The sequence below is a fragment of the Pelodiscus sinensis genome, chromosome 1 (assembly GCF_049634645.1).
Source record: "Pelodiscus sinensis isolate JC-2024 chromosome 1, ASM4963464v1, whole genome shotgun sequence".
Taxonomy (NCBI): Eukaryota; Metazoa; Chordata; order Testudines; family Trionychidae; genus Pelodiscus; species Pelodiscus sinensis.
This window is the reverse complement of record NC_134711.1, coordinates 38668259-38691481: the sequence shown is the minus strand read 5'-3', so window position 1 is coordinate 38691481 and position 23223 is coordinate 38668259. Positions and strand designations below refer to the sequence as shown.

Genomic DNA, 23223 nt, shown 5'->3' with positions numbered 1-23223 from the left:
CCTTCCACAACAAAGAACTGTCATGTATTTACTCGTGCATCACAGAGAACTCTCCAGCTGCTGTGCTGACAAAAGCTAATAATTGTGGTTGAAAGTTTCCATATGCTGCAAATACGCAGACAAGAGTCAATGCAAAATCCATATACATGAAACTAGTAAATGTGAAAATATTCTAGGACTGGTCAAAAATGGTATTTTACGAATAACATGTAGATTTTGAGTCCTGTTTTGTGCTTTGAGGAGGTAGTTTCTGGCCAGAGAAGTGGTGTCATTTTTGTGACCCTGTGTCCACATCAAGGGTGAAGACTCACTTTACTATGTGTTGGGCTGTATGGCTGGGAACAGAAAACACATGGAAAAATCTCATTGAAGTTTGGATGGAAATGGGGGAGGATCCGGTGTTCATTGAGGTTCATTGAGGTTCATTGTCAATGTGGTTATTAAAATCAACCAGAGATGAGTTTTTGGTACTCTCTCACAGTTGAAGATAATTTACTTGCTGGCTTTTCTAGAACACATTTTCTTTGGTAGCCTGTAGACCATGTCTCCAATGTTGGCCTTTTCAATTACTCCTACATTATATATCCTAACTTGCAGGACACTGTCTGATAAGACCTGGGTTGGAGTTGGTATAAGTCCAAAAATCAATAATAATGCAGAAAAGATATTCAGTAAATATATCTAAGCTATATCTGGGGGGAAAGTCTCATAATATGCTGATGGTAATATTCTTTCCATTCCAGTAGTATTGCTGGAGGTTGTTAAACAGAAGCTACTAAAGATAGATATTTTTAAATCAGCAGATCCTGATAACTTGCATTCAAGTGTTTTAAAAGTGCTGGCTGAAGAGCTTGCTGGACCATTAATGTTGCCTTTCAATAAGTCTTGGAGCAACAAAAGGATGAAAGAAAGCTAATATTGTGCCAACTTTTAAAAAAGGCAAATGGGAAGACCAGGGTATTCCTAGGCCTGTCAGCCTAACATCAATGTCAGGAAGAAAATGCAGCAGCTGATACAGGACTCTATTAACAAAGAATTAAGCAGAAAGTAATGTAATTAATGCAAATATCAACCTGGGGTTATGGGAAATAGATCACTTCAGAATCTATTTACATGAAATTACAAGTTTGGTGTGAATATGCTTCACGAAATAATCACTCCATATCTGACTTCTCAAGCTTCACTTTCAAAGAAAACTTGAAGAAAACCTTCAAAAGATGAATGTGGGATCTTAAATTAATAACTTTGTTTGACTTTACTTATGGACTTAACAGAGGTACTGGTTTTATATCTCCTTGCAATGATCTGTAACCCACTAACCCTCCTTTGTCCTATGACCAAAGAAGTGTTAATAGACTACTTCAATTTGTATGGTCCCTTACAATGTATAAACTCCTGTGCATATGTAACCCATACACTTAATGGGTGCGGGACACTGTCCCATGCAGTGGCACTTAGACCACTTATAGAGAGAAAGAATGAGGTACATCTACACTGGGATGATTTAGCCATGAAAGTGCTGTTGACAAGCAAAAAGTTGCCAAAAGTGAAAATCGGTCAAACCGGTTTCTCTGCCTCCCATTTGTCGACATTTCATGGCCACATTGCTAGTACCCTGTTGACAGAGTAAAGCAATGTGGGTAACCATCCCACAGTGCAGTGTTGTGGAAGGGCAGAGCTGATTCCCATGATTCTTGGGGTTCCCTCATAGATCGGTGAGATCTCTGACCTAAGGAATGTCAAAGCAGCACAGCAGCCTCTCCGGCTTTCCCTCTGCAGCAGCAGTCTGCCTTCTGCTGTGCTCCTGAAGGACATAACAGGAACATTCCAATAATTTGTTCTTTGTTTGTTCCCCAAATGGATCAGCTTACTTGGCTGCCAGATACTTCCAGGAGCTTTGAAAGGGGAGAGACGCATGCCTGCAGGACAGCAGAGATCAGTAATTACTGAGCAGAGGTGTCAGGGCAGGCATTGTGGGATACCAGCAGAACCCAGTTCTCTCAACAACACAAATAGCAGAGTCCACACTGTTGACAATAAAAGGAGGGGAAAAGAAAAAAAAATCTCTGCCAAGACCAGAAGGAGTGATGGGTGAAAGCTCTTGGAGAGAGCTATAGGAAGAGTCTGGAGGTTGGCATGTGGCCTCCCAACAGGTGGCACTTACCACATGCAGATAAGCTGGCAGCTCAGCAGGGCTGAGGCTGGTTCCCTGTCTACTCTGGCCCTGTGCCCTGGGAATGAGAGGCAAGCGGTACATAGCTCCACGCCTGCCCCTCTCTGTTGCACACCCCCCTCAGCAACCATTGGCCACAGTTTTTGATTCAGCTAATAGGAGCTGTGGTTGACAGTGCTTGCAAGAGGGAGCAGAATGCTGAGACTTCTGCACCCCTATCCCCCACTGTCTCTGCCAAACACACATGGGGTTGTGGAGGCCACACTGGCTGCTTCTGGGAATGGGTCAGCATCATGGGGCTAGGGCAGACAGGGAGCTTGCCAATAGCAATCAACTGGGTGATTCTAAGTCCCCAGGACTGACCAATCAATTGTGATCAACTAGTTGGTGACCATCCCTGACAGGTACTTGTCTAACTTACTCATAAATATTTCCAGAGATGGAGATTCTACAACCTCCCTAGGAAATATATTCCAGTGCTTAACCACCCTGACAGGAAGTTTTTCCTTATGTCCAACTTAAACTTCCCTTGCAGCAATTTAAGATCATTGCTTTTTGTCCTATTATCACAGATTAAGGAGATTATTTTCTCTCTCTCCTTCTTGTAATAATCTTGTAAGTACTTGAAAACTGCCTCTAAGTCTTCTCTTTTCCAGACAAAACAAACCAAGTTCTTTCAATCTTCCCTTATAGGTCATGTTTTTTAGACTTTTAATCATTGTTATTGCACTTTGGACTTTTTCCAATTTATCCTCATCTTTCCTGAAATGTGGCACCCAGAAATGGACATAATTCTCCAACTGAGGCCTAGTCAGCATGGAGTAGTGTGGAAGAAGATATTCTCATTTGTTACTTGCAATACTCCTTCTAATATGGTTTCTTCCACTGACAGAAGTTTAGCATTTTCTCATAAAATAACTTGACACATAATAAATGGATTAAAAAACTGGCAAATTGACAGGTCTCACAATATAATTGTAAACTGGAATGTTGAGTGGGGGTGTTTCCAGCTAAACTCCAACATGGATTGGTTCTTGTCCCTATACTATTTAACATTTTTATCAATAAAAAAACCAAAGTAATCACTGGGTAAGTTTACAGACAATACAAACATAGGGGGAATGGTAAATAATGAACAAGATTGGCCACTGATCAATCTGGATTGCTTGATAAGCTGGATGCACTTTTAATATGGCTAAATGTAAATGTATACATCTTGTTACAAAGTTTGTTGGACATACTTTATAGGATGGGGGACTCCATCCTGGGAAGCAGTGACCGAAAAGCATTTGGGGGGGGGGGGTCATAATGGATAATCCGAAGAACATGAGCTCTCGGTGTGATGCTGTGGCTAAAAGAGTTAATGCAATCATGGGATGCATAAACAAGAGAATGTTGAGTATGATTAAAAAGTTTAATTTACCTCTATCATTAGCATTGGTCTGACTGCTGCAGGAATATTGTCTCCAGTTCTGGGATCCACAATTTCTGCAGTTCCCATTGGACAAAAACAGTGATCCATGGCCACTGGGAACTGCAAGCAGCCATACCTGCAGATGCACAGGTAAATAAAGCACCGGTGACCAACAAGGAGCTAACTCTGGCAAACTGTATCCCACCCATGGGCTGCTTATTACTCAACACTGGTGTATGTGGAAAATAATTTACAAGTGTTTTGTTGTTTTCTGATGAAACCTCCACCACTTTATTCTGTTTTCTGGGGGACATTCCCAATTTATTAAAAACAAAATTGAAACAGGCTTCATGAACTCAAGTTAAAGGCACTTCAATTTTAAAAGAAAAAAATCACAGTGCAAACTGCAGTCCACTTTAGTGGAGGTATAGATATAATCTACCCACACTCAGTTACCTACCATAAATTTTAGGGAGTTTGTGCACTTGTCTGTCTGTCTGTCCATCTGTCACTGAGGGTACGTCTACACTAGCCCCCTAGTTCGAACTAGGGAGGCTAATGAGGATGACCAAAATTGCTAATGAAGCACGGGATTTAAATATTCTGCGCTTGATTAGCATGTTCCCAGCCGGTCGCCATTTTGGAAATTGACTAGCCCGAAGTAGCTGCCCGCGTCTATACGCGGCAGAGATGCTCAATTCCGAGATAAACCCCTTAGTTAGAATTAACAGTTAAACCTCATGGAACAGTAACCATTTACTTTGGGCTAGTCAATTTCCAAAATGGCGACCGGTCGGGAACATGCTAATCAAGCGCGGGATATTTAAATCCTATGCTTCATTAGCAATTTCAGTCACCTTCATTAGCCTCCCTAGTTCAAATTAGGGAGCTAGTGTAGATGTACCCTGAGTCCTTGTGGTCATGAACTCTCCCTAAACAGTAAGAGTTGGAAATTGGTATGCAGTTTCCTCTTATCCGAGCTTAAAGCATGGCAAGGTTTTGGTTGTGCCAGGACAATGGGATGTACATGGAATTTGATTGTTTCTCATAAAATGAAAAGGAGATCTGGTGGGGGGACAGTTATACTGTGGTATGATCACAGGGAAGCAGCAAGGGGCTAGAGATGGGGACCAAGACAACTATAACCCCATTGGTCCAGCAGGGGGCAGGGTGGAGAAAGGGACAGCTATCTACTGTATATTTTGTTTGTTTCTGTATCTGTTTGTCTGTGTGTCTATCTGTCCTCCACCTGCAGCAGCCATGGACAGGTGCTTCTCACCTGGCCCCATTCTGCTGTGCTTAGAGAGGGAGGGGCTTGTCCTCTCTCCCTGGGACAGCCTGAATATTGGATACCTCATCCCAAGAATCACCACAGAACAATAATTTAAATGAAGAAAAACAAAACATATTTAAGTTAAGGATACAAGAAATAGCAGGTAAATCTTCTAGCAATGCTCATAAATTACATTTCAAAGCAAGTCCCAGATTGCTCTGTGAGTTATGTTACAGAACTCAGCGTAATTGTTAGTACCGTATCATTATGTTTCCACTAATGGTCTGAATATATATTCAGTCCAACCAGGTGCTGAGGGCCATGACATTTCATAGAAGTGCTCAGCAGTCAACACCTTGCAGTACAAATTCCTGTATCTGTTCAGTCGAAAGAGAAGAGTGAGAACTATCTTTTTCTTTCTGATGTCTTTACTTCAAAACTAGCAACTAGACAGTTAATTAGTAAACACAGCAGTGCTTTCTGCTCATTTAAAAGGAAAGGAAAGGAAAAAGAGAAAAGAATAGCTCAGAACAGAACTGTACACAGATAGCCTGATCTAAGTGAAGAGGTATTCTGTAAACAGCTGATGCCATTAACAATTATGTCAAATTAGGGAATGTCACTAACAGTGTGAAAGTTAAAAACCTCTATTAGGATGAAAAGTCAGACATTCTGCATTTAGAAGGAATTAAACATTGTGACTTGCATTATTAGATGAAAATAACTTGGTAATTAGAAGAAAGCAAGACACAAACCTGCAGTATTTCTCTTTAAGAAGTACACTGTTGATATGCAAGTAGAATATCACAGCAGGATTATAGATGCAGATTTACTTAGCTCCATGAATACAAATGTATTTAAAACCTTCAGGGACAACCACTATACATGGAGAAACACCTTTCTTGTTATAACCAGTGACACTTAACGAGGGATTTTTGCAGCACCTTATCTTTCACACAGAATAAATGACCAGATCTCTCACATACAGAATAAGTGGAAAAAAACAGATGGAGCACAAGTTTACAAGGTTGCACATCAAAAGGCAGGCACAGAAGCTAAAGAATTGTAAGAAAACTGCCTTGGAGGTAGATCATAGAAGTACCATATTATTATGAAAAGGAAGAGGCCAGAGACATACGAGAAAAAATATTGCAGTATCTGGACCAATTTATTTTTAACAGCTGCTGTTTCTGTTTAGAAGTTATATTAAATATTTTGTTCTTAAAATGTTTAGGAATGTATCGGCATAGGAACTATCAAATTGGATCAGACACATGGTCCATCTAGTCCAGCGTGCTAGCTCTGATTCTTCAGGGAAAGAGGCAAGAAAATTCATCATTCACTAATGGGGTAATTTTCATCTTAATCTGACAATATTTTTTAGAAAAGTGCATCTGTCTGTCTGCCTGTCCATCCATCTGTGAGTCTGTTTATTCCACTCCTCCTAAACAGTAAGAATCGGACCACCAGATTTGGTTTACAGATTCCTCTTACCATAACTTAAAGCAAGGTAAGGGTTTGGTTGTGGGATTTGCCTGGGATGTGATTGTTTCTCATAAAATGGAAAGGGAAGGGGTATGATGGAAGGAGTTATACTGCAGAGTGACCACAGATGGGCAGCAGGGAATCAGAAATGGGGACCAGAACAGGTATAACCTTCATTGGACCAGCAGGGAGTAGGGATGGAGAAAGGCACAGATCTCTACTACATATTTCAGACATTTTTGTCTGTGCACCTGTTTGTCTATGTATCTGTTTGTCCCACTGCCAGGGGACATGCACCCCTCTCCTAGCTGTGCCCACTGCAGATGCCATGGACAATCATGCCTCTCCTAGTCCCAAGCTGCTGTGGTGGAAGGTTGCCTTCTCTTCTTGGGGTAGCCTGCACAGTGAACTCCTTAGCCTCCCCGCCACCTCCCCCCTCCCCCCAGAACAACGATTTAAATGAAGAAAAGGAAAACTTATTTGGTTTAATGGCCCAAGCAACATTGGGTAAATTTTCTACAGGTTGACCCTCTCTAGTCCAGCACTCTCTGCTTTGGCAACATCCGTGTCCATCATGATTTTAGGTAGCAGGATGTCCTCATATTATGGGTGTGGCCAAGTATCCTGTGGTCCCATAAAGTTTGTTTACAGCCACAGTCCTGGCTCTCTCGCTGTGTCTACATTGGCATCCCTTTGCAGAAAAGGGATGCTAACGAGACACTTCGGATTTGCAAATCCACAGGGGATTTAAATATCCCCCGCGGCATTTGCGTTTACATGGCTGCCGCTTTTTTCCGGTTCGGGGTTTTTGCCGGAGAAAAGCGCCAGTGTAGACGCGATTCTCCAGAAAATAAGCCCTTTTCCGGAGGATCCCTTATTCCTACTTTAGTACTTTCATCAGTTATTCCGAAATAATGCTGCTGTGTAGACATACCTTGGCTGATAAAGCCTTGACTACTTGGCAATAGAGGCATACAATCTGTGTTGCCACAAGGGTGAGGGTAGCCCCAAAATAGATGTTGTTGGATGTCAAGGAATGCAATTAATCTATGCATCGCCTCAGCAGCCTCTGCTATGGTAAGTCTTTTAGGGAGTGAGCAGTGAATTTTGGAGCTGCCTCCATTTAACAGAAACTCTAAAGAAGGTTTAGATCATTCCAAGATGCAAAGTGGAGTAATTTCAGAGAAAATATTCACTCTTCAGCATGTTTCATTTGTCTTAACTCACAAAAAGCTTGTCCTATAATCCCATATATTTTCATACAATCGCCTCTACTACAGAAGTACACCTTGTAATTTTTAGACAGCCTCAGTCAGTTTTGGTCAAGAAAGAGGAGCAGGAGGTGAATGCCCAGCGCGTAACAGAAAGCTGATTTCGTTTTTAACAATAGAGGAACGCTCTCTCTTTGTAATACAAATAATTGTGTCGCGAATGATCCTGCAGCATGGCCACAAGCCTGTTGCAAAGATGATTAGTGAAACATGGTGTGAAATGAATGAGACAAACAGTAGTATCATAATACTTGCTAATGTGTCTCCAGGATGCAAAGGTAGGGATAATTGCAGTGTTGACAGCCCTTCTCTCCCAGGGTGGACCTGTGCTGATCTTATATGTTTGCTACATTTTAGTCATTGGTCACCACTCACTGCTGACTATAGCCAGAGGCTGGTGTCTCTCTTTTAATTCATCTGCAGAATAGTATGCATGCAACTGCCCTGGAGAAGAATTATAAGAGAAGAAAAAAGAGTGGCCCTGAATAAAATCCTAGTTAAAATACACACCCATTTGACTGCTGCATTTCCCCCCTTCCACAGAATTGAATGAAATAAAACCTGCTCAAACTGGAAATCAAACACGATCAAATTTACATTATATGGTGATTTGTTTTAAATTACAGCCATGTTTTACAAAGCCAACTGCTTGCTGGTAGCTGTATCTGTAGCATGTGGGGTTGCGGCAAAGTTGTAACCTCTGGCAGTAAATGGTAGGGTTGGGCAAACCTCTTTTGGGGGAAAAGGAACCATAGAAAATCTCAGCCAGATTCTGGGATGTTTCTCATCATCAGTGCCTCTAGAGTTTGCATGCTCATAAGGAGAGTGTGCCCCTTATTCTGTGTCTTCAGGGTATGCTGCATTCATTTAACTCCAACAGAGGCACACTTGAAACTGCAGTACCTCAATGGTGATTAAAGCCCAGTAGAGCTGGCCAATGATTCTTCCTCCCAATCACTCTCTGTGTCATTTTGGGGTTGTTTGTGGCCAAAGAGGCATAAACTGGGGAATCATAAAGACTGGCTTCTTGTGCACTTTCCCTCTTTTGTGCCCTCCTTGCAATATGGGCAATAGTACATGGGCACATTATTAGAGACTATATAGTAATGCATGCATACACTGGGACAGAGTCATGATTGCACACTCAAACCACATCCTTTACAAAGTTGCATTTACCTAAGCTTTTCTTGCACAGACTTTATTCTGTCAAAATGGAAGTTTCCACTGCTACTTATTTTTTGCTATAGAGTGAAATGCAAGCAGGTGCAGAGATTCCCACACGAGGCAACACAGAAGGACTCTGATGGGGTGTCATGGCAGTAATTACAGCAAACATGCCAGGGGCAAAGTTACAATGATGCAAGGGATGAAACTGCACCTGGGATCATAAGGTTATGGAGGCCTAACCACTATAGGCTGCTCTACCTTAGGCACCAATGGGAGCTGTGGGGGCAGTGCATGCAAATGAGGATAACATTTAGAGCTTCCCGGATCTCCACAGATTGGCATTCGCAGCTCCAGCTCCACAGGGGGTTCCAGTCCACAGCGTGGAGTCTTGCTGCAGGCTAGATTAAATTAAGCGAGGAACTTGAAGTTCCCCATCCCTCTTCAATATGTGCATTTATTGCTAATACTTGAAGTCTCATATTTTCATATGTGCAGATTTTCAATTAGCTAGCATATACTTGGAAAATGTTTGTAGTTCCATCGTGAATATGGGTGCATTACCTTATGACGACATCACACATATCTATGTCATGCATGACAGAACGACCAACTTGAGATCAGGTCTGCAGGGTTCCAAGCACTATTGTGCTAAATTTTAGATATGCTTCAACAATGTATGGATAGAGCCTGCATATCATGTCTTTGCAGGTATGCATTCAATGGATATTCTGATTTTCCAAGAGAGTAAATGGAAATAAAAGTTTAGATTTTGGCATCAGGAAGGGAGCCTCAACTTATTCTTGCATTATTTTCCTGAAACCAATTATATGAGGAAGGTGAATGAGACCTGCACAGCCTGTATCGTGCAGATGGAAATCTCTTGTCCTAATATATCTATAATAGAGAAGAAAGACAGAATTCTAGATACAGTTAAAAGCACTCATTAGAAATTACTGTAAAATTTTACACAACATAATAGGGAATGAGATCATTTCCACAGGTGTTATAGTCTGTCCTATCCAAGTCAACAGCAGCATTGGTGTCCTATATTGAATTCTAAAGGCTACTCCAAATCACCCAGAAAAAGTATCTGTTTTAGTTATCCATTGTATAGTTTTCCATAAGGATGTGCTAAATCTGCAGAAGCCCCGTGGCAAGAAAAATGAGTTCATTGAATTTCACTTGCATCACAGTTTTTAAGTGAAAAATTAGCATTGTAAATGTCTATACTTCTGGCCTTAACAAAGCTGAAACCACTAGCTCCTTCCCATGCCTTCTGTTCCTGTTCTCGTCCCACAAAACCATCTCCCACCCAGGACCTGCCCCATATACACCTTTGACCGCTCATATGGCCAAGCCTGTCATCACTCTTTCTTTTTGCTATCTGAAGGAACTGCACTCCTAGTAACCATCTGCATATTCACCTGAAAATAATCAGCCACTAATAGATAGCTGCAGAAAACTGCATTATTTTATAGAGTAAATTTATGAGTGCTTTGCCCGAGGAAAAAAAAAAAGTGAGAATGGCAAAATTGGGCTTAGAAACACCCTTGCACTATTGAGGTCCTTTAATATTCTATGACAAGTATAAGTATTTTATAGTCTTTTCAGAAGTGACATTATCTTTTTTTAGACTTAGTTTGGCCACCACTTACATTTTTTTTCTTCAAGAACTACTGAGTACAGAATGAATACTCCTGTTCACATGAATAGAAAAACAGGTTGTCTGTTAAAATCTGAAGAAAAAAATGCACTGATTCTCCAAAATTAATTGAAGACTGAAAAGCAAAAGAATTGTGTATAAACTGAAAAATGGGTGAAAAGTAATTTCAACATGAAGGCAACAAAGCATTGACCATAAGACCTCCGTGAAAATATTCTTCACCCAAGTGGATGGCTTTGTTGGAGGAAAAGAACATTGCTTAGCAGGGCCAACAAGCAGGCGGCAGGAGAACCTCGTGGAGAAAGGAGAATACTGGTTGCACTGAAACACATAGCTGCTAACCTGACAGGTTAGATCTAACTTACTTGCATACACACTGTCATTTTGAACAGCATGCTAATGCTAACTGCTGTAAAAATAGGTCTTGGCATTGACTTTCAGGCATTACATGTGTTGGAGAGGCGCCCAGTGTTTCATTCTGCAGCCATAGGGATCTATTCTCTGGTCAATGTGAGTATGCAGCTCCCCTTAACATCCACAGAAAATGTGTGTGAGTGCATCCATGGGTGAAGAGCCCCCAAAGAGCTCACATTAGTATTCAGGTAGCATAATTAATAAGGCAGAAATTATAATTTCCAGTGCATAGATAAATGTCTAATACAATTTTATAAAAAGCTTGTATTCAGTGATGCACAGTAGACAGAAATTATTAATTAGGCTCATAGTTAAACAGTAAGATTAGCATTTTCCATATAGCATTAGTGTATTCTATGTGATGAAATCTACATAAAACTTTGCATTTATTAGCGTTTGTCTTATGTACCGCAGTAGCTGATCTACCCTGGATCTTTGAACATAGCTAATCTCTAGTTACTGCAGCTCTCTTGGAGCATTAAGAATAATATCCCTCCATGCTCTTCATTATTGGTGTTTCCCTCAGACTGGAAGGGAAAAACAACCTGAATTTCCTCCTCTATCTTCCATCATACAGAAGAGGCTCCCAAACCTGCAGATCCTTTTGAACCATGGTGCTCTTGTGAGATGTACCAGTGACACGGGCAACTCACACTGGCATTAGATCCTGTATCATAACATGGAGTCCCTGGCTTCCAACAGCAGCTAGATAGTCAGCTCCTTTGGGAGCCATACCAACAGTGGCTTTCCTGACTATGGTGATCTTTTTACTCAGAAGAAAAAGTGTTCAGATTTCAGAGAGGACACCCATACAAGCACTACAAGAAGTTTCTTGGCAGCATGTGTGTAAAGGGAAAGCATAGCCCAAAAGAACAGTCATTTCCCAAGACTTGCCTCTTTACACCTCATCCCATCCTGCTGATATGATTTCTCCCAGACCTCTTATGAAAGGGTTGCCATAGGATCTCAGGGAAGGAACAAGAATGATACCATGAAGCTGACTTTTCTACTTTTGTATGTCTCCCCTCTAAACCAGAGGTTTCTGCTGTCCTACATGTGTGAAGTGGGGAGACACAGGGAACCCACTATTTTAAGGATAGGACACATTTAATTTACTAACAGGGATGTTTAGGAGACCAAATCTGCCTGAAGAGTAATTTCTGTTTTATTTCTTCCTTTCTCAGTTATAGCCAGGAGAATGTCGTATACTAGCTGTGAGCAGAATAACCTCAGGATGTTGCAGTATACTTACTGAAAAAACACAAAAGTATAGCAGAATATTCAGCTAATGCTAAAATTCGGTTATATTAGTCTCAAACTCTTGTATTTTTACTTTTATGCTAGATAAACAATGAAAAATACAACAACAAATTCAACCTTTTCATTATTATTTGTACTAGCATAGTGTCATTGGAGTGCAAAATACTCCCACATAATTCAGACAGATCCTTGCAAACAATGAAAGGATGCAAGGGAGTGGTAGAAACACAGAGGGCAATGACCTATGTCAGTGGTAAAATTGTCATTGGCTTCACTGGGATTTCACTCATACTCTATGAACTGTGGAAGACTAAACAAAAGAAGTAGGTCTTGTATAGCTTTGACCATGGAGATGAAGGATGTTAAGTGATCAGTTTCGTGTCAAAAGCTGCAGAGATTCAACAAGATTGTCAATGATGGACATAAATTGAATATGCAATTAGACCACCTTAAGCAACACATCCCACAGTGATCCAGGTGGCAACTGATTTGCAAGTAGGCCTCATCCCTATGGGATTTGCAATGATAGGATGATAGTAATGATAGATGGAAGGAATGGAAATTGCTTTAACTACAGCATAAGACTAGGGATGAAATTATGAGTTGGCGTTGGTTATAAAAGGAGCATTAAGGAGAGAACATTGAGCATAGGCTTCATGAGGGAGAGTAGGGAGGAAGAAGAGCTGGAAGGTAGGCAATGCTTACACTGTGTAAAGTTTTAAAGGTGAGGATTAGGTGTTTGAACAGGATGGGGAAAAATGAGGAAGCCATTAGCTGATATGGTTAGGACAAGAGCAGAGGTAGATTATTTAACAGTGGTATTTTGGATAAACTCTTCAGAAGGTGGACTAGAAACATGAAGGAAGGATATTAGAATAGCTGTGGTGAGAGCAAGCATCAGGGCTATGACACTGTAGAGGAAGAGAGATGAAAAGTTTCCCTAACTGCAAGGACAGTGCAGAGAAAATAGCAATTTAATCTGTAATTAGAAAATCTGGAAACTTTTATGAAGCTGGATGATTTTTGCAGCTAAGTGAACAAGTATCATAACAAGGCACAAAGGTATTTTAGAACATGTAAGTACATTCTATTGAGTTTTATCTGTCCATATTGTACCTTGCATTGCATGTGGAAGATTTCTATTTCTACATCATCTTTTCAGAGTTTCAACTTTAAAGGAAAACATGTGATACAAGCAAGTCCTTCACAGAGACTGTCTAAAAAGTAATTTCAGACTCTGAGATTGATTTTTGTAGCCTATTCATTCGCATGTCTCTCTCTAATAACTTGGTTAGGAGATGCATACCCTTCTTGGTATGAACTCTTCTTTTGCTATGCCTCACACAATTACAGATTGTAGAGAAAGACATTTGCAAAGTGACTTATGTTTCACATGAAGGGACATCTCCTTACATCTTGTTGTTGAACAGCTACTCCTGAGTAGTTCCTCACTTCTAATGCAACCTCAAACTTTATCAGTTCATACTTTTGCAGCTCATTTTATTTCCTGACACAAATTGCCTGTCATAGGGTTGTCTTCAGATGGAGTAACTGTGGTAAGTAGTTCTTGTTATATATTATCTACCACCCTCAAGTAACCTTAATAGAAATTAAGAACATGGAAAAGTACTTGCTGTAAGGCAGATTATCTGGCACACCTGTAAATGCTGTGGGCCATTACTGTATAGTTACACCAAATTTCATTGTTCATAGTTTCATTGTTCAGCTATTTTTAATTTTATTATGGAACATCTTTCAGCTTCAGTTTGTATACTGAAGGAGCTTTCTGCAAACACTGTATTATGTAGCTGGTATATAACTGATTGCATCACTATGTCTGATGGCAACACTTCACCCCATCTATATACTTCAAATATAGTAAGTGAACATTGACTTTGATTACCAGAAAACCAATCATCATTCTATTCTTGTGAATGGGTATTGCAGGTAAACAATTGACCATGTATATAAGCCATTTATGAATCAGAAGCTCATGATCCTAGAATAACATTCCAAATGACTGCCCATACTGAATGTTCAAGTCTAGGGTTTAAAAGATTTCCATGATTAATCCATCTTTTAGCTAGATAACTTTAAATTTCATATTCTTAATTAAGTGAAATTCTGACCTTCTTAGATTAGGTGCTGTGGACATCTCCACCCTCATTTTATCTCTTCATAAAGGGCTCCAAGGAAACTGATAAAATAAGCTTCATTTATCCCAATTACACTTTTTTTGTTTCCTGGGGGGGTTGCCAAATGTGAACTGGAACTACAGCCACTTTCTTAGCTATTTTACAGGCATAGACTCTTTTCTTCTCTAGTAACAGAGAATTGACTATAATAGTGTAATGTGCAGTAGGAAATAGAAAAAAATATATTCAGTGGTAGCAATTTAATAGTAACTATATTCCTGTGAAGAATTTTGTATTTTAAAAGTAAATCTGAACCCCACAGTGTGAGTGTAAATCATTTTTTTTCATTATTTGACTCTCAATATTACCATTTTTGTAATGAGTCTGAGATGTAATTTTAATGCCTAATATCCTCCATAGCAAACTGTAAGCTTTGACTAGACTTGTAAAATCTGGGCTAAAATAGAGCAACACTGATATTCAATGAAACTCCAAGGATATCACTTGTATTTTAATTGGCTTCCTGTTTTAGCTCTTACAGCTTCTTGAACATATAAACGGGGATGAATGGAAATTCTCAATTAATCAAATTGCACAATATTGACAGAATCTAAGTAGGCTAGTTCAGTATTACAAATCCTACATACAATTAGCATTTTTACTAGGAGTGGATAAAAATAGGAAATAAACTGAATCTCCATGCACAATTAAAACAAAAGCTCTCCTTAATGTTTGCACTCTTATCTGTTTTGCATTGTTTTATGTGTGCTTTTCTAGTTGTGACTAAAGTAAAAATACCAAGATGCCACAAGAAAGGCTATTTTTTGTTCTATTTCCAACTCAGCAGGAACTAAGAATTACCAGAAATATCACAAGAAAGGCTGTTGCAGCAAGATTTTCATCCTGATTTCTATGCAATAATTTCTTTTAAGTTTACCAATTACTATTGCTAAAGTCATATTTCCAGGAGAAAAATCTGTTAACAGGATTAAAAGTAGCACAAAAGAAACCTATTCTTAGCAAGACAAAGAATATGAAGGAATACAGGATATATAGGCCAACTCTTAAACCTACCCCTAAAGATGATTGAGTGGAATAGAATCCTTCTTCAAGATAATGAAGTAGTTTTGCATTACACGCTACACAGGTTTCATCAGACAGTGGATGAAGTGCAGCAGCGTGCTTTGGTCCCAACACACTTTCTGTAAGGCACAGCTGGAGGATTTTACAGGAACGCACTGCCCAACAGGGAGCTCTGCTGAAATGAGCTCTGCACTATGTTGCTGAATAAAAACTCATATCTCCACGCATATCCAGGGCTTGCTTTGCACAACAGAACAGCACTGCTTCTACTACCAAGAAGTAGGGCCTGGATTTGCCCATTAATCCATTTTCTTGATATAGACTCTAAGGTGCACCCTTTATCAGGATCATCTTGAGTCATTCTCACTGCACACATTGAGGCCAGGCTTGCAAATGAGCCTGGGTAACCTGCATTTACTGAACAGTGAAAATCAGACACCATCCTCAGATGCAGAGGCAAGGGCCTGTTTGTCATTCCATGACCACTGGAGCACAAAGCGATTGCAAATGTAAAGTGAGGTGTACTGCCTGGGCTATATTACATTTTATGCAAAACAATCAGCGGCTTTATTGGCCATTCTGCTCAGAAGAAAGATAAGGTAAAGAAACACCTGTCTCTGCTAATATGGTTGTGAAGCTAGACACAATGTTATTACAACAGTTAAAGCTTTTACAAACCACTCAAAACTAAGCAGTGACCTAGTTGTCACAATAAAAAAATCCATTCATGTATTTTGCCACAAAATGTTCATCAAGACTTTCAACAGCTTTTGAATCTGTTTCGCACTTTAGCAAAGCAGCCCCCTTATGGTCCTGCTTCTCAGAAACTATCTGGAGGGAGCTGAGAAGCTGATGCCTATGAGAAGATGATGTCATTTGGGGTGAATGCCATACTTTTGATCAACAAAACCCTGAAGAAAGCCACCCCACTCATTCAAAGAGCATAGTGAAAGGAACAATATATACTACAATATATGGGTACATCTAGACTGCACGCCTTTTTCGACAGAGGCTTTGTCAACAGATACTGTCGACAAAGCCTCTGTTGAAAAAGAGCATCTAGACTACAACCAGTACTGTCAACAAAGCAAGCCGCTTTTTCAAAAGAGAGTCTAGCTGCTCTCTTTCAAAAAAGCACAGTTTGCATGCAATAGAGCCTTTTTTCAACACAGTACTATCGAAAAAAGGCATTATTCCTCATAGAATGAGGTTTACCGCCATCGACCAAATTTCCGCATTCTGTCGACTTACTGTCAACAGAACGTGAAGGTAGTGTAGACACAGGTATAGTTCTGTCAACATAATGTTGACAGAACTCAGCAGTTTTGTCGACGCTGGTAAACCTCATTTTACGAGGCATAACACCGTCTTTCGACAGAGTTCTGTCGACAGAAGGTGTTATTGCATGTAGGGTTCCGTCTAGACTACAGGGTTTTGTTGACAAAGCACCTTGCTTTGTCAACAAAACTGAATGTGTCTAGACGCTCTATGTCGACAGAAGTTTTGTCGACAATATCTGTCGACAAAACTTCCGTCGACAAAACCCTGTAGTCTAGACGTACCCTATATGTCTACGTTGCTGCAGAGTTCAGATGAAAAGGATGTGAATAGCAGTGCACACCAAAATTCTGTGCTTTAATTCCCAATGTCAACAATGCAGGTGCAAACTTAAAAGTTCAAGTTCATATTGAGCATTCCTTTTATCTTATTGATGTCTCTTGTGAGTTTAATAGAATCCTTTGCTCTAATGTAACAAGCTGCATAAGAATTCACCTAGCAGGGAATTCGCCTACACTTTTTGGGTAGACTGATCAGTATACAGAGCTTGGGAGCTTCATAACAACATACCATCCCTTGCTCAGTCTTTTGAAGATATCAAATGTCATTATTGATTTGAGTTTATTAGAAAAAGTTTAAAACTGAAGAACTAATTTAACTAGCATATTTTTGGAACAACCAAAAGCTTAAGGACTAATTCTCTTCTCACTTATACTGATGCAAATCAAGAGTAATGCCACTGAAATCAGTTGAGTTCAACTTGAGCAAAAAAAAAGTGACAGTGACAGGAATATCAGTCCCATACTCTGCTAAATCTGCATACCCCAGCACTGTACACAGATGGGTCTACCAAAAAGTATTCATCATCACTAGGTGAATTCTTATATAATTTGTTATGCTGGAGTGAAGAGTTCTATTAAATTCAATACATACATTATCAACAAGATGAACACAATGGTAATATGATGAGTTCTCTTCCTTGTGGTCTGCTTGCTCTCGTTGATGCTATAATATATATACGATTGACAACTTGTGGAGGCACACCTCTGAGTATCATCAGAATGGAAGATGATGATACTCCGAGATGAAAAAAACTCTCAATTCAAAATGGTTCATTAGCGAAGTCTGAGGCATTTCCAGACATTTTGTTTTCTGAATATTGCCTTGAAATCATTTTGAATTCATCATAAGTGAAATAAAAATTAGAAGAAAAAGATTTCATAAACATCTCCAGAAATGTAGAGTGGGCAGATGGAATTTTTCTTGCACCAGAATTCTCAAGCTTTTTCATCATTTGAACCACATTTTAAGAGTCTGCTGGGGTCATCTCTCTGACTGGAAATTGAATGATATCTTTATTACAAGTACAGCAACAGTTTGCATGGACAATTAGCATTATGAAATAATCAGATGTATTTTTATCTTCTTTTAATGTGACTCAGCAGCTGGTAACAAGTAGGAGAGCCATGTCATGTGACCAGCAAGCTCTCTGCACACCACAAGCTATTGTGTCATCAGTCACCTTGACTCTGCGAACAGCAACTTAGGAACTGCAGATTAGCAAGGAAGTAAGAATAATGATATCGAGGAACACTCACATTACATACATATGCCACATTTTTAATTTGATTTTATGCTTTACTTGTTAGAGAAAAGAACAAAGTTGTTGGCACAGTTTGGAAATATGTGGAAATGTTACTGTCTCTTTAAATTACCCCTTTTCAGTTATTTTATTGCTTCTGAAGGGGTGAAGTGGGAGGAAGGGAGAATGACAAGTGTTTTGAGTGGGTCCTTTTTCCTTATCAAAAAGTTCAGCCTCCTTTGTTTTTACAAAATGGAAAACAAGTATTCGTATATTCACTCAAAACAGCACAGTGCTAGGCTAATAAAATAAATTATATCTTTATTATCTGAATGAACATGATTCATCCACCTGTCAAAACTTGTAAAACAAGTAATGAAAGGAAATTAAAGTAGATCTTTTCATCAAATAGAGATGTATTTTAGACAGTCATTTATCCTCTGCTGATTCTTGTGCAGTCTGCCATTGCAACCTAATTTTACCCAGTGGTTCATAAAACATCTGTTTTAACCATACAGCCAATTTCACTTTTTGTTCTGCAGCATTCCAACCATCACAACATTTTAAGAGGTGAGAATATTCCAGAAGATCGCAACATGTCAACACCCTGCCGTACAAATATGAGGTCTAAGGATATGCAGACTTGAATGCTATGTTGTGCAGTTTTGAGCTAGATTCCACTTCAAGCACCCCAGTGACATTTACTCATGTAGTAAGGATATAATATTTTATGTCTTGAGATCAACATTTTCTTATTGTTCCAATATATCTTTGAAATACCTTTCAGTGCTCTTAGTAAATACATCTTTTTTATAAACAGTGACAGAAAACAGCATAATCATGAAGTGAGAACATCATGAAAGATAAAAAAGCCCAACAATACTAAGCAGAGTCGTTGCCCTTTTTTGCTCCTACACTTAGGCTGATGATGTAAACTGCTGATGAATAAAACCTATATATAGTACTCATCTAAATCCTTGAATCCCACTATTAGCAACAGCCTCCAACCGAAATGCTGCAGAAATAATAAGCAGAAGAATGGCTTCCTTAGGCATGTATGTGGGTTTAATGTTCTTCTGATTGAGATTCAAAATAACTAAAGTGTCTGGAAATTTATAAAAACCATCAGTTCATGGGAGGTTCAGAAGAGTTTTTGTGCCTTTGCTTATTTGCTAAATTATGGCATGCATTCTTTAAATATACTTTTTTCGAGTGTGTTTCTAAATCCTCCCAACAATACTTGACAACTACATACTTACAGATAACCAAAAGGTGAGTAGAAAAACATTTAGAATAATGGGGCTATTAAAAACAAACACACCTCAGGCTGGAAGCTGAGCTGGGGTACCTCAGACTAGCCCTATTGACTTCAATGAAGTTAAACTAATTTCCACTAACTGTAGATCTGACCTACTACGTATAATCTTCAGTACCCACATAAGCCTTTTCTTTTCCTCAATCTTCAGTATCTGTTACATAAGTTTGAGTCCTGTTAACATCAATGTTTAACTGTTGATTTAATGGATCAGTGTCCAAATTCTTTGTACATTTAAACTCAGCTTCATCCTGACCAAAAATTCACAGAACTCTTACATCATCTAGGATTTCTTCAGGTACCAATATGGTTGAACCAGTCTGACCTGACCAGTCCCAAACAAGAGAATTTGCCAGACCAAGGGAGGACTGCCACTAACCCCCAACATCATGCTGCCAGCAGGCTGCCCCAGCAGGTACCCTGCCTCGCCCTTCCCTACAAACTGGCTGGGCTACTTGCCCAGCTGCTGCCAGCTCCCTGAGAGGCACAGGCTCTGGCTCCTGCCATGGTACTCCAGGGGGCTACTTTGGGGGCTCTGGCCCCATGTTTCTGGAGGCTGCCAGGGGACTCCAGCTCTAGGATTGCCAGATACTTTCACAAAAAATCCTGAACATGCAGGGGGAAAACATGGTTGAGCAAAACAAAACAAAACAAAAACAGGAGACAAAACTTGAGTAAAAAAACCCGGGGAACCAGAGTTTTTGAGTAAAAAAAAAAAAAAAGTCACTACCTTTAAATTCCCATGCTCCTTGCTCCAGCACCAGCACAGTGAGTGCTCAAAGCATACCCCATGGTCTCAATAGCCCTACTCTAGACCCATTTCAGCCTTGGACCCAGACTTGTCTCCATCTTTCATCACTCCAGGTTAAGTAGGATCCTGATTACTCTCTCACCCCAGTCCTAACAGTGCCCCAGAACACTTTCAGAGATATGATGATGATGATTATACAGATGCTGTACAATATCAGCTGCGAATAGGTTTGGGATATAAATACTGCCTTATTCAGTATTTCAAGAATTCAACCTTTGCTCTTATTCAGTTGTTAAAGTTTCCCAATTTATAAATAGATGGCAGAACAAGGAGCAATGGTCTCAAGTTGTGGTGGGAGAGGTCCAGATTGGATATTAGGAAAAACTATTTTACTAGGAGGGTAGTGAAGCATTGGAATGGGTTACCTAGGGAAGTAGTGGAGTCTCCATCCCTAGAGGTGTTTAAGTCTCGGCTTGACAAAGCCCTGGCCGGGTTGATTTAGATGGGATTGGTCCTGCCTAGAGCGGAGGGCTGGACTTGACGACCTTCTGAGGTCTCTTCCAGTTCTGATTCTATGATAAGGGGATGGTTGGATGAAATAACATGATCTTGGTAACTAATTGACCATTCATTTCCAGTTGGAAATAGGTCAATGGAGGGATGATAGGAGTTGCTATAGGGAACTTTCTGGGTGTCTGGCTGGTGAGTCTTGCCCACATGCTCAGGGTTTAGCTGATCGCCATATTTGGGGTCAGGAAGGAATTTTCCTCCAGGGTAGATTGGCAGAGGCCCTGGAGGTTTTTCGCCTTCCTCTGTAGCATTGGGCACAGATCACAGCTGAAGGACTCTCTGCATGTTGGGGCCTTCAAAGTATTGGAAGGCTTCAATATCTGAGACATAGGTGAGAGGATTATTCTAAGAGGGGTGGGCGAGATTCTGTGGCCTGCACGGTGCAGGGGGTCAGACTAGATGATCATAATGGTCCCTTCTGACCTTAAAGTCTATGAGTCTATGAGTCTATGAGTCCCTTTGAACAAACTTAATCCATATAGCCAAATAATATAAGGGCTCTGAAATCAACTGCAGATACAAGTCCAGGGTGATGAGCATCTCAGAAACTTCATTTAATGTATCACATCTATTCCTTATCAGACACAAATAGGTGTATAAAAACAATTCTAATTACCATAATTCCAATTACCATATTTTATAGTGTATTCGCTTTCTTTAGAATATACATCTTTAGAAGTTCTATATTAATTGAGAAAACTACAAGTAACTTTGCCTGAGTATATTTGGGCACTTATTATATACATGAGCACTAGTCATTATATTTTTGTGCCATTTAGATAAACAATTTAATTGCATGCATTCTTGAGCTATTGTAATGATGTCCATAAGGCTCAGTGTAGAAACATGTTTTTATTTACAACAAAAAGCAGAAGGACTGAAAAAGAATTATTTGAATTGCAAAACTCCTGTATTAGCATTTTAATTTGCTTTTCCCTCCTGAAAGTCATTATATGAAGTACAAGAATAACCTATCAATTTTTTTAAATGTAACAACTAACCAACAAAGTTTAGTGCCAGAACCCAGAAGATATTATTAGGTATGTTCAAATGTCCACTTTGGTAGTTCCCATAAGAAAAAAACAGAGTGGTTATTATTCTCTTCTTTAGAAGTGGAGAGTGTGTCATCTCTTGTGTCAAATAAATGTGAATCTACTGTGTAAATTAAAAGTCATTGAAGAACCACCAGCCAAGTAGTATTTCTTGATAATAGAAAATGCATTTGTTTAGCCACAAGTGCCATTCCTCACTAAACTCAGGATGCCCTGATGGTAAAACATTCTTTTTCAAATAATAAGCATTGCATCTCTAGCCACACGAGTATATAACATCAACATTTAAACTCTTCATACATATGTTTATGAGATAAACATGTTTCCTTGTTCCAATTATAAGTGTCAGAATTCTTCAACTTTACATACTGAACCTACACTGTGTCACTGCCTGAGTGCTTAATTCTCCATAAAATAATAATGGCCTTTCATTCTGAACAAGGCCATGCAAGTCATGGAAGGTCCAAGATTTTGACTTTGAGATAGTCTGACTTATTCAGCTGCAAGCTTGCTTAATGCTTTGTTTGTTTGTTTGTTTGTTAAGAAAGCTGGTTGAAAGCCACATTGATCTATGAAGTGAAAACGATCATACTAATAAGCTCTGGTCACCCTGAAAATTTTCATGCCTGAATCAGCAGGTGTTTTATTTAGTCACCCAATACCACTTTTTTAATTTTGTAGCCAAGGGGAGTATGCCAGCCAAAAGCATGTAGCTATTTTGCATATATATTGATGGAGATAGACTCTGTAGTCCATTTCCTGAAAAATATTTGGGGTGTTTAAAAATTTTTTTAAAAAAACCCACTCATTTGGAATGGAAACAGAGGGAAGGTCTGGTGCAGGAATTCATATCCTACATTTCTGCTTTTCAAGATTTCCCAAACTGTCTTGGTGATTGATCTATATTTTATTGATCATTCCTACTGGATTTACCATCTTTCCAAAGGTCTTCTGGAGATAAATCCACATAGTTGACATGTGTCTCTCTCTTCCCATTTGAAGCAAAAGAGACAGAATTAAATGTATGAGAGATTATATATGGTTCTCCCTGACTGATATTACAAAAGGACCTTGTCAACTGGACAAGGAAGAGCTGATCTCTGAACATGTTAGACTGAACCCTTCATCAGAAGAGTGATTTCCTCAAGGAGCCATTAATTAATTAACTGAGCCCTTCTGTAAGGTTTATATAAGATAGATAGTCAATTTACTTGGCATTTTCTCCCCATATTAGATTCGTTCATTCATATGTGTGGCAAGCAGGTAAAGGTAATGATTTTCATTCAACCAAATGTTATTCATTATTTTTGACAAGTGTAAGCAGATCTTCATGGAGT

The 23223-nt window shown here is 39.5% G+C and overlaps 1 protein-coding gene across 6 annotated transcripts in view; it reads right to left on the bottom strand.

Annotated features, from left to right (window-relative positions):
- GRM8 (glutamate metabotropic receptor 8) overlaps positions 1-23223 on the bottom strand; it is a 570836-nt gene that overhangs the window by 52292 nt on the left and 495321 nt on the right. The window lies entirely within an intron of this gene.